The sequence below is a fragment of the Myxocyprinus asiaticus genome, chromosome 6 (assembly GCF_019703515.2).
Source record: "Myxocyprinus asiaticus isolate MX2 ecotype Aquarium Trade chromosome 6, UBuf_Myxa_2, whole genome shotgun sequence".
Taxonomy (NCBI): domain Eukaryota; kingdom Metazoa; phylum Chordata; class Actinopteri; order Cypriniformes; family Catostomidae; genus Myxocyprinus; species Myxocyprinus asiaticus.
Window position 1 is genome coordinate 23,519,282 of NC_059349.1, and position 6,000 is coordinate 23,525,281.

The 6,000-nt window shown below is 35.7% G+C and overlaps 1 long non-coding RNA gene across 1 annotated transcript; it reads left to right on the top strand.

The window, feature by feature from the left end:
• Positions 1-1,628: 1,628 nt before the first annotated feature.
• On the top strand, positions 1,629-4,054 carry LOC127442827 (uncharacterized). The gene is made up of 3 exons (XR_007897524.1): positions 1,629-1,724; positions 3,504-3,617; positions 3,932-4,054. It is a non-coding gene; the product is annotated as an uncharacterized LOC127442827 (long non-coding RNA).
• Positions 4,055-6,000: the final 1,946 nt, after the last annotated feature.

Genomic DNA, 6,000 nt, shown 5'->3' on the forward strand with positions numbered 1-6,000 from the left:
CCAACAACCAATTAGCTAGCAAGACTGACTAGCTAGCGCTAATGTCCAGTGCTAGTGCTAATGCTAGTTTCCCCTTGCCAGTGCTCTTTTATTCCTTCATGTTAACTGAAGGCAAATCTTAATGATGTTCCATTTTAGCTTGCTAGCTAGCGATCTAGCTAACAATAGCTAGTGAACTCGCTAGACTAGTGTAATGGTAGCCAGCTGGTACGTGCTGTGCAGTGTGTGTAAACCTTACTCCCCTGGCCTCAAGAGGTGAACTAGCGACTCATGCTAGAGGCTGTAGCCTTTAGGCTCCTCCTTAGTGCACACGCCTCCCATGCTGGAGACCCCGGTTCGAATTCCACTCGGAGTGGGTTGAGCAGGACTGGTGACAGTGGTGCTGTGATCCGGATATGATTGAGGTTTAGGGGGGTTGGTGTAACAGTAGCCAGCTGGTACATGCTTTGCAGTGTGTGTAAACCTCACTCGCCTGGTCTCAAGAGGCACACTAGTGACTGATATTAGAGGCTGTAGCCTACTCGTTAGCGCGCCTGCCTCCCATGCCTGAGACGCTGGTTCCAATCCTGCTCAGAGTGGGTCAAGCAGGACCGGTTTCACTAGCTGGCTGCTGACTAGTTTTGATTTCCTCACTGTTGACACGCATTGCATTGGCTGGCGAGAAGTCTCATAGCTACCTTAATATTTTAAAGGAAATTAAATAACAGCTGCCAGCAATTATCATGTTTTTTGCAAGGAGTAGAATCGACCATCACATCCTCACCTTATCTTATGCTGCATTCCATTCAACTCGGAAAGTAGGATTTTCCAACTTTCTACTAGGAAAAGTGCAATGGAATGCTACTTAAAGTAGGAATTCTACTGGGAAACTCGTGTGGAAAGTTTGAACACGTGCGCTTCAAGTGGAGTCGGAAATATTGTAATTACGAGTTAGGAGCACATGAATGACCGTATTAATGAGTGGGAAACTCTGAATTCTAGATGAGAGTTTCCAAGTTGGGACAATGGAAGGGGCGTGTCGAAATGAAAGATGGTGAAAAACAATAATTTTGAAAAATTATTTCAACTTCTGTAATTTGCTATATATGACAGTCAACTAATGACTCACCCTTCACGATTTGTTTCGAGCAAATTAATAATATACCATGAGTTAATAAGTCATACATGTCGTTTATAAGTGATGCAGGTTTATTCACTAACGTTTATTCACCGGTACAACAGAAAAAGGTATTTCGTTCATTATTGTTTAAGTTTCCCATGAATGCATGACATGTCGTTGTAACGAATGTCCGACATGGAGGTATGCTTCCTAGGTGCACTTGAAAGTAGCATCCGAATTCGCCGAGATTCGTGCAGGTGCGTGACGTCACACAAACTTGTCTACACCAGGGGAGATATACAAAGGAAGTGATAAACATTCACTTTTATTAATATTGATAATTGAGTCGAAGTTCCTACATTACATGATATTAAAGCTTGTTTAACAAACTCCTGCAGAAACAGGTTTATAAAACATGGTATATTATACTCTCTTTTGATAACCGTACACCTGCAGCACAAATGCTATCGTTGCAGCATTGTTTATCAATTGGGTTGCTAGGAAACGTCTCTGGTGACAGTCAAACAGCTGCTAAGCTAACGAGAGCGTTACAGTTTTCCTTACACGTCATCTTCCGAGCATCTGGCAACGGAATGCCTTTATGGTCGGAGATCGGAGATATCAAGTAGGTATATCCCACATCCGAGTTGAATGGAACACAGCATGACTCCATATTTCCTTGCAGGAATGCAGAAAATTAGCTCAGCCAATGCTAGATTGAGCCGCTCTCTCTGACATCTGTTGCTCGCGTGGATGAAAGTTAGGGTTGGGGTGCATGCCAGAACTACTTGATACAGGAAATCAGGAGCCTAACAAAGAGGATGACTGGCATAAATTATCTGATGTATTTTGAAAATACACAAATACCCAACTTAAATGTATTTAAATAGAAATTGCATTTGTTTGACTTTAAAATACAAAGTAAAAAATAGTATTTTGTATTTCAAATGAAATACTGCCCATCCCTGCTCATAGCCTATAGTAGGTCACAAGAAGAATTTTCATATGAAGAGGACAAAGATCAACTATAAACATTTAGTAGAGCAGGAAGTTTTGTGGATCATGTGGAGTGAATGTTTTTTGGAAATGCATTATAAAGTTAAATATTTACTGCTTTTGTAACGTTTATGATAGTCAATCACTAACCTAATTCCAGGTCTTTGATCCAAAGCAATAAAGGTCTGTAACACAAAGCAAAACAATTTACATATAGTAATTTTTTTCCTCAAAAAACGTTTAACTCTAAAGACATGAATTGTAATTTTGCAATATTTGTAAGAAATCATGACTGTTCACATTATAATGAAGACTCCAGTCATATCAGTAACCTTATAAAAGCTGTTTTATTCTACATGGAGAGGGTCCACTCATGGGGGCTGATATGTTAGAATCACATAACCAGTCATCTAATCCTGTTATTTGACACTTTCACTCACTGATTAAAGTAATCATGGCTGACTGTTTATACTAAATTTCTACAATGGCATCTGAAACTGAAAACTATTGATTTTAAATGATGCTGCATCCAAGCCACTAGGTGTCAGTGTAAGTCCAAGATGACACAAAGACAAAAGTTACTGAGTGCACCTTTAACTACGGACAATTCTGATGTATTATACAAGACTAAATGCCAGACAGGAGTGGGAGAATAGCTATGAGGTAAACAAACACTCTCCACTAGATATGCTGTGGCTTTGTTTAAAATTTAAACCAAAAGATCAAAACCAAGATGGCAAAAAAAGAGGTTAAAGGAATATTCTGGGTTCAAAACAAGATCAGTCGACAGCATTTGTGGCATAATGTTGACTACCACAAAAAATAATTTCAACTAGTCCATACTTTTCCTTAAAAAAAGCACAAATCTGGGTTCCAGTGAGGCACTTACAATGGAAGTGAATGGGGCCAATCCGTAAATGTTAAAATTTAAAAGTTTCAATAGCCACAAGACAAACAAAATGTGTTAACATGATTTAAGTGTGATAAAATCGATTACCTTTTCTATATTAAGTTATGGTCAATTTCAGAACTTTGTTACCATGACGACGTAATGCCGTAAGCCCTCAAACATCCTTAAGAACAATGATTTACAGCTCAAATATTACACTAGCTTTAACAGAAGAATTAATGTAAGTGCTATTATAAAATTATAAGCTTCACATTTCTGCCTTTAAACCCTCCAAACGTTGGCCCCATTCATCTCCATTGTAAGTGCCTCACTGTAACCTCGATTTTTGATTCTTTTTTTTTTTTTTTTTTTAAGAAAAGGAGGGACAAGTCTAAATAAATTTTTGTGGTAACAAACATTATGCCACAAATGCTGTCGATTGATTTGAAATTTTATTGAAAAAAAATAGACCAACTTTGCTTTCTATTTAATGACATACTTGTTTGTGATTAATTTTAGGTACAAATGTGACAAACAGGAAGGTACTGGCTGCCGATAAGAATCATTTGGAAATTTGCTGGTCACTTTTCCTTAAAAACAGTTTCACTACTGTTTTAAAGGGTAATCACAGAGGTTTGTTAGTATATTTTGTTACCACCAACATTTCATAAAAGGCTAATTGAAATGTAAACAAACAGTATTTGTCATCAACAGTGACAATGGTCTGACAGTTGCACAATGGCTTGTCCTGAACAGTACATGTCATTTAATATGGATAATAGGCAGTCAACATGAACTCTGGGTTCCTTTACATCTTCTAAAAAGACCCACTTTTTACATTAAAACAAAATATGTTTAGAGTACAAAATTAGTACACTGTAAAAAGTGGTAACCTGCAATTGTTACCTTAAAGGGATAATTCAAACGGTCTTGTCTTTCTTCTGCAGGTCTGAAGGTCCATACAAAGCAAGTGAATGGAGACCAGAACTTTGAAGCTCCAAAAATCACAAAAAGGCTGCATAAAAGTAATTCATAAGACTCTGAAAAGTGTGGGTGAGAAACAGATCAGTATTTAAGTCTCTCTCTCTTTTTTTTTTTTTTTTTTATTTATTTTTTTTACCATAAATCTCCACTTTCACTTTCAAAATGTGAAAGAATGTGAAAGTAAAGGGTACAAAGAATGTACTATTCAGTTAGCCTATTTCAGTTCTTCCCAGGTCACCTTGATGACAGCTTGCTAAATAATGTGTAAAAAAACAAAAACAAAAAAAACAAAAAAACACATTGTTTATATCTTTCAAATTAATTATAAATTAAATATAATAAATTATAAAACTAATAATGATGGTGCAGAACACTATTAGGGCTCATTACACTGATAAACACAGTATTATCAGAAACATTAGGGACTGTGGCAATATTGATTAATAGGTCCCTCATGTGTCCAACATTATAAAATATGATGGTTTAATGGTGTAAAGGTTTTTATAGATATAATCAGGAGTTTAATTGTGATTTCGGAGGTGGGGGGGATCCCTAAAATCATGTGATGTGGAAAGTATTTTAAAAAAAACATGGGTGTCTAAATATGAATGTATTATTATGCCTATACGATATGTAATTCATAGAAGTTTTTTTTCTTTCAAATTTGTCTGTCATTATTTATGCATGTCATATTCAACTTAATTGTGAAAAGTACATAATTACATAGAATATTTGGTTTAGTGTTTTAAGATGTAAAAAAAATAAAAAATTTCATTAAGAGTGCCATCAAATGTATTTTTTAAAAATCAGATGACAGCTGGAACAAGTTACCTTTTTCTTGTCCTAGGTTTGAGGTCATCTTATAGAACATACTAAATTATATCTAATTATATTACAATATAAAAGTAAATGCACATTATTCTTAATGGGGGAAACAAACACCATCTACACAGCTACCTTTTACTCAAATTGTAATGAGAACATTTGCATTAAATTATGAAAGAGTTTAAAATTCTTCACTGTGGTGTGAAAAAGTATTTTCACTAGTAAAATGTCATGCCTAACATGCTGATTCAACATGGCTAGTTTGTTTCAGAAGTAATGGCCTGAATCTTGCTCTGTAGACTGCATTTGACAAAGTAAGCAAGCATTTATCTGTGTTCTTGCATGATGCATCATAATTTGCACACTGTTTTATTGTAATATGATAAAGCAATATACCTCCCATATTCCTTATATTCTCCATTTTTATCACACTCAGATACACTTATATGAGCCTCAATATTATGACAAACAATAATAATGGCAAATAAGAGCATTAACCGGCCTAGTGACATGTCTGCAGATAATATCATATGTGAGCTTTCAGAGGCCTGAATATGGCTTATAAAAAATTTCTTAAGTGTGTTGTTAAACCAGGGTCTAGTAGAGTGCCTTATGTAAGCCATGTAACTGAACAACATGTTGCATAGAGAGATCCATAGAGAGAGGGCAGAAGTGTGTCTGTGTGCGTATTCATGTGTCTTTTTCTAAGTGGCAGGAAACCATGGAGACAGCAGGATTAGGTGGAAAAGCTTCAGTTGTGCTGATGCAAAGGTTACATAATCCACAGAGGGGTATCAGGGAAACAGAACAAAATGTAAAATGACATCACAGGAAACCTGACATCCAGTTACTTTTAAATTGAGAGATAATTATTTCTGCTTTTTTAATGTTCCAATATTTTCTCTGAGTGCTCTGAATTTATAATTCACAAAAAAGTTTTCTTAAAGGTATAGTTCACCCAAAAATGAAAATCATCTCATTATTTACTCACCCTCATGCCATCACAGATGTGACTTTCTTTATTTTGCAGAACATAAACAAATATTTTTAGAAGAATATTTCAGCTCTGTAGGTCCATATAAAAAGCAAGTGAATGTTGACCAGAACTTTGAAGCTCCAAAAAGCACATAAAAGTAAAAGCAGCATAAAAGTAATCCATATGACTCCAGTGGTTAAATCCATATCTTAAGAAGTAATCTGATAAATG